Raw genomic sequence first — 7,140 nt, forward strand, 5'->3', positions numbered from 1 at the left:
ATATTGGATAAGAAATTCGAAAAGAGGTGGGATAAACTCGAATTAGATGATTTTTTTTTAAAATTTAAATAAGTTAACAAAACAAGAATAATAAGCTATTGCTTGCTCAACCATATTAGCCAAAGCTTATTGACGCGTAGAAGCAAACCATGTTGTCTTCGAATGGAGTTATGTGTGAATTGGGAGGGCTGAAAAATGATTGGGAACTTTCTAAGATTCTGTTTGTTTCATGAAAAATAACTTTCAAGAAAATGTTTTTTAGATTTTTCGGCATTTATTTCACGGAAAATGAACTAATCAAGGAATACATTTTTTCCTACTGGAAAAAACACTTTCAAAAGTGAGGAAAATATTTTTCATTTTTTAGAAAGCGAAAAATATTTCCCATAATTTCTTCTGCCTCACTTTCTTTTACCAAACACAATTTTATTTTATTTTTACGTTGTCTTTTTCTTCGTTATTTTTTAAATAGAGTTTTTAATTATTTTTTTCCTTTCATTTTCTTTTTCTGCGTCAGTTGCGGGCCATGGTGGTGGCCGGCCATGGGCTAGCTCAAGCTTGTCAGGCTATGGTGAGGCGAGCTAGCTCGAGGCTAAATTTGGCGACCTAGGTGAGTCTCAAGCTCGCTTGGATCTAGTGAGCTGCGAGCTTGCCTGCCTTGGCAGAGCTCGAGCTGGTTTGCCTTGATAGAGCTTGAGTTTGCTTAGATTGATCAAGCCTCAAGCTTGTTGATTTGCGTCTAGGATGGTCACCAGGCAGCCGACCATTGTTGAGTCACACGGCGATGAAGGAAGGAGGAGAAACAAGGAAAAGAAAAAGGAAAAAGAAAAAAGAAAGAAAAAAGAAAAAAAATTATGTTTAAAAAAAATAAAAAAAATAAAAATTCGTTTTTTAAAATATATGAAAATTAAGATTAAAATTTTTAGGTCGATTAAAGAAATTAAAATTCGATTTTTTGGGTAATTTTTCCTAGAAAATGAAGTTAGATATTGAATAGTGGAAAATATTTTACAATTCATCTTCAAGTTTCAATTGAATACATGAAAATATCGTCATTTTCTTGAAAAATGATTTTTCACAAAATGAGCAGGGTCTAAATGATCAAACGGCGAGAATACTCAAAGAAGGGTTGCCATAGGCCCAAAAGAGTGAAAAGCAATCATCATGGAGTGATGCGAGGTTCCCTGCGATGACGACGACGACGACGACGTGGGAAGAGAGAATTCTGGCGACAGAGAGACGACGCAGACCTGTCGAGGGTGTGGTGAAGATTGATGGAGAGGTTGGAGATATTTGGCATTGCCGAAGGCTCATATTCCGATCACTCTGAGGTGGCAGAGAGACGACGTTGGCAGCTTGAACTTACCTCGCCCCCTCTCCTTGTCAAGGTTTTAAATTTACGGATATACAATGCCATACAGAACTGGTTGGATCTGATTACGATAATGTTTGAAAGAATGCGTGGAGAAGCAAGAAGCGTAGAAGCTTCGGGAGAAAACTTTTGTATTTCTTCACTTGTAATCAATGTACAAAACTTAGTAATTATAATACAAGGTGTACATTAGAAAAGACAATGAAATATTCTACAAATCAATCTAATCCCTAATTGATTTAATACATGATTATAATCAAATCAGATCAAATTAGATTCCTGGCATATCTTCCGAATCTTCAGGCATATTTTCCAACACTCCCCCTCAAACTGGTGGCTTATAGATATCCAAGATGCCTAACTTGCTTAGTAGATATGCGTTGTCTTTGATATTGAGGTTTGGTGAAGATGTCTATAGGTTGTTTAGTGGTTCCAATTCCTTTTGTCTCGATTATCCCTTCTTGAATTTTCTCTCGAGTGAAGTGACAGTCCACTTCTATATGCTTAGTTCTTTCATGCATTATGGGCTTTGCTGCAAGCTTGAGGTCTGATTCGTTGTCACAAAATAGCTTTGTTGGCTCTTTCAGTTGTATTCCGAGGTCCCCAAGCAAACCTCGTATCCACACAATCTCACATGTGGTTTTTGCCATGGCCCGATATTCTGCTTTGGGTGAAGACAAAGAAACCATTGCTTGCTTCTTGGTTTTTCATGAAAGAAGAGATTCTCCCAATTTAATGCAAAATCCAATGATGGATCTTCGACTCATAGGGCAAGTTGCATAATCTGCATTACAATATGCTATCATTTTCATGTTGCATCTTCTAGATAGAAGTATTCCAAGTCATGGAAACTTCTTCAAATACTTCACAACTTTCAAAGCAGCATTCATGTGAGATTCCTTTGGGTTGTGCATAAATTGACTGAGCTTTTGCACTGCGTATGGTCATAGTAAGGTATATGAGTTTTCCAATGAGCTTCTGATAACTCGTCGGATCTTTGAGTACGGGGTCATCATTTTGAGACATTCCCCCAACAAGATCCGTTGCAGTTAATCTGGTATTTTTCTCAGTTGGAATATTTGCTAGCTTGCATCCTGATAAACTGGCTTATGATATGATCTCCAAGACAAATTTCCGCTGACTAAGGGAAATTCCTTGGTGAGATCAAGCAATCTCAATCCCAAGAAAATATTTTGGTGCTCCCAGGTTTTTTATATGAAATGTGGTATGTAAATATTTCTTAAGACTCTTTATTGCAACTTCATCATTTCCCATGATGAGAATGTCATTAACGTATATCATTAAGTAAATAGATGACGTACCTTTAGTCCATGTAAACAAAGCGTAATCATACTTGGATTGTTTGAAGTCTGCAATTGTGAGAGCATTAGTAAACTTGGTGTACCATTGCTTGGAAGCTTATTTCAGTCCATAAAGGGATTTTCGGAGATGATATACTTTATTTTCCCCCCGTCTCCGGCCTTGAGGAATATCCATGTAGATTTCTTCATCTAAGTCGCCATGAAGAAAGACGTTGTGGACGTCCATTTGGTGTAACGACCAATCATGGATAGCTGCAACTAATAAGAATGAATGAACTGTGACATCTTTAGCGATTGGAGAAAATGTCTCGTAATAGTCAAAACTTTCTTGTTGAGTATATCCCTTGGCCAACAACCGAGCCTTGCAACGCTCAATGGATCCATCAGCTCTATATTTAACTTTATAGACCCATTTGTATCCTATGGACTTTCTTTTTGGAGGAAGATTGACTAATTCCTAGGTATGATTATCAGTCAATGTCTGTAATTCTTTTGTCATAGCTTGTTGCTGTGGATCTCTGGATGCCTCATCATAACTAGATGGTTCCCTTTCATCGGATATGCGACTAATGCAACATCTATGTTCCGGCGAAAGCTTATCAAAAGAGACATAAGAAGATATTGGATAGTTAATATTTGGCGAATTAAGTGAGGCACATATATAATCTTTGGTCCATGTTGGTGGTCATGTGGCTCGCCCCGAATGATGTGGATGATTCGTTGGTGGAGGAGGAGGAGATATCTCTTCAATATTGGTTTTTGACAAGACATCAGAATCATTCTCCATGTTGGGCGCAGTTGCAGGCACACTTTCCATAACTTTCCTGGACCAACTGGTTAGGTGAAGTTGAAGTTGTATGAATAACTTGGTTCGGAGGTGCTGTGATAATATATTTAGGAGATACACTTTCTTCGTTTAAGGAATGATGGGAATTAGTTGGGGCACTCAAATCCTCTTTGGGAGCTGTGGTTTCACGAAATGGGAAGACAATTTCATGGAAAATAACATCCTTGCTCACGAAAATCTCCTGTTGATGGATCAAGAACACGGTATCCCTTCTGTAGGTTGAAATAGCCCATGAATATGCATCGCCTGGCACGTGGACTCATTTTGTCCCGATGCCCCATAGTTGTAGTATAGCATAGACAACTGAAAATCCTTAGATGATCCAGTGCTGGTTTTTTCCCATAAAGTAATTCGAAGGGCGATTTACCATCCAATATCCGAGTTGGCATGTGGTTGATGAGGTAAGCTGCAGTAAGAACACAATCTCCCCAATAATTCTATGGAATAGACCCCTGAAACTTCAGTGCTTGTGTGACTTTCAATAGATGATGATGTTTACGTTTCACTACCCCATTCTATTGTGGAGTATAAATGCAAGAGCTTTCATGTATCTAATTTCTTATGCATAGTGGAAAAAAATCTTGTATCACAAATGATATGATCACTTGCTCCCAAGTCAACTATCCATGCTTTTCTCGAAATAGAATTTATTAGGCAGTGAAATATACATGAAAAACTTCCTCCTTTGTTTGCGATGTCAACCTTTTGCAACGCCTGCATCAATTGCTAATATTGCCCATAGGTAATGGTTGGTCACTATTCAGACTGGTAAGTCCAATGACTTGGTAAGCTGCAGAATATTCTTTATTTTTCCCTTTTTCTCATGGCTTGCCATGTAGTTTCCAACAATTCTATTGTATGATGCGAACATTTGCAATGTTCATAATATAATTTACCTCTCCCTTGAATTTTGACCAAAATTTCTTGAAGATGCGGAAAAAATCCGACCGTCAGATGCCTTTATCGTTGAATTATATCCACCGTTTGATTCAACGGAGAGATTAGGCCCCTGCACACCGTCAGATTGTTGAGGAAGATCTAGACCGTTGATGCCGTACCTTTTAAGGGATATATCACCGTTGGAGTGTAACCCTAGCCCCTCTCGATTCTCTCTCTCTCTTGGGCTAGGGTTTTGATGCCCGAATCTTGCCGCTCCCCGCGGAGCACGAAAGCGATGCTGTCGCTTCCTCGCGCATGCTCTGGAGCTGCGAGCCGCTGGCTTTCTTCCTGGACGGCTAGCTGGAAAATCCATCTGAGGGGAGGAATCAGATCTATTGCTAGAATCTACAAACGGAAGGTTAGGTAATTCTTGTTCAGAATCAAGAGAAACTAAGTGGATTTTTCCCTCTCCTTTATAGATCTATATTGTTTGAGGGTTTCTGTTGGTCCCTCGAGTTTCTCTTCCGCGGCTTCGAGCTCATTCCAAAGCGATGAGAGCTTGTTGTAACAAGCCGTGACCATCATATTTCCTTGCTTGAGTTTGCTGAGTTCCTGCATGAAAGAATTTTTTTTGGCTCGATCTAATTTCCCGTACATTTCTTTGATGTTGTCCCACATTTTTTTTGAATCCTCCGTTGGTGGAAGGCCGGCTGCAATGTCTAGAGAAACACGGTTGCCGATCTATGTTCGGATGAGGTGATTGCACTTTCTCCAATGTTTGGCCAGTCGCTCGTTTGAAGGGATGGGTACGGTCCTGTCGAGGAAACCGTCTTTGTCCTTCATTACTAGGGCTCACCAGAAGTCCTGTGACCATATGGTGTAGTTTTTCGGCCCAGTTATTTGTAGACTGATTAGTCGCAATTCTGCGCTGTTGGCGGTTGACACGTACAAAGGATCGCCGAGCTCTAGTCGGCCAGTGACGGCCACGATCAAAAAAGGTAGAAAATCGGGTGAGAGACTCGGGTAGGGTTTGTCCCTGTACCTAATCCGCTAGACCCAGTTCCATGACCCACATTAAAAAATCCCGGGTAGGGATTTGTTCCCAAACTTGGTTCACTCGACCTGCCAATTTGTTTTGGTTCGACGGATGGGCTTGCCCCACTTGTGGCTGGTGGGCTCTCGTCGGGCTGGGCGTTATTCTGGTAGCTTGCTGCCCTCGGCAATGATGAATTTGGGCTTGGCTCAACGTACCATGGATAAGGTACCCACTGGTAAGGATGGCTTGGAATGGGCTGCCCCATATTTGACTGAGTCCGGAAGAGTTGCCATTGTACACCTTGGGCTTGGACTTGCTGTTGGGTTATAGGAATTGTGCCAGAATGGCCTTGCATATCTCCTGTGGACGAAACACTAGCGGCAGGGGGCAGATTCTTTGGGTGAGTCATGGTAAGAATTTGCCTCTGCTTCTTCTTAATTTTAGCGAAAAATGATTCCTGCGTAAAAAAAAAATTAATCTGTTTTGCATATCAAAGGATTTGGAAGGCAATTAGCGCGGAAGCAAAATCAAGAGCTTGGCGCTCTGATACCATGAAAGAATGCGTGGAGAAGCAAGAAGCGTAGAAGCTTTGGGAGAAAACTTATGTATTTCTTCACTTGTAATCAATGTACAGAACTTAGTAATTATAATACAAGGTGTATATTAGAAAATGCAATGAAATATTCTACAAATCAATCTAATCCCTAATTGATTTAATACATGATTATAATCAAATCAGATCAAATTAGATTCCCAGCATATCTTCCGAATCTTCAGGCATATGTTCCAACAATGTTGATTAGTATTTGAGAAGCAGGCACGCTTTGTTTCTGCGTCTCCGTATTTGTGCTGTGGGTACTCTCCCTTCGATTGATGGATCGGGACACCCTTCGGGTACTTTAAAGCCCCATTAAATAACACGAATTCTTTTGTCACTGGATGAACGAAAATTTGCAAAATGGGGTGGCTTGAACAATGCAACTATAACAGTGCAAATTTTCGTTCATCCAGTGACAAATGCCGACGACAAGTGAGGTCTGATCGAGTATGAGAGAGCTTGTGAAGAGATTTTGAATGTTTGACTGGCACTGTACTGTATTGTATAATATTAAAGAGTATCAAGATTGGATGGGAATAGTAAGTCCAGGAAAATCATCAAAGATCCGCATTTACGCAATTTAAATTGAAAATAACGTGACGCAGGAGGAGACATTTTTGACCAGATTTTGGCGGGGGCTGCTGAACTTCTTCCCTTTACAGATTGCGGTCTGGGGAGGGAGGAGGTGCTCCGGTCCAGAGGGGCGTCCAAATTCCACTCTTCTTCTGGTCATATTCCAGCAAATTATGGATGGCGGACTTAGCAGCCTCTCCTTTCGTAGCACGGTGGGATCCGAAGAGGTTTTGAACAGCCGATCACAGAGGAGTGACGTCAAAAGTTTTTCTTTCTTATCATCTTCACATTAAAGTTTGCGTTCTCCATTCAACAAATTCATGCTCAGGACGGTCAAGTGTCAATTATATCAAGCGTCATCCAGAAGAGTATCCCTAAAATGGTCAACCGAACATACTTGTTGAAATAAGATGCTGTATCTCTATACATTTGAGGCATACAGTTGGGTAACAAGCGCACTAAAAGCACGTCCTTAATTATGTTACATTTGCCATGCTGAAATAATTATGTGAT

This window comes from Eucalyptus grandis, chromosome 2 (genome assembly GCF_016545825.1).
Source record: "Eucalyptus grandis isolate ANBG69807.140 chromosome 2, ASM1654582v1, whole genome shotgun sequence".
In the NCBI taxonomy this organism is placed as follows: domain Eukaryota; kingdom Viridiplantae; phylum Streptophyta; class Magnoliopsida; order Myrtales; family Myrtaceae; genus Eucalyptus; species Eucalyptus grandis.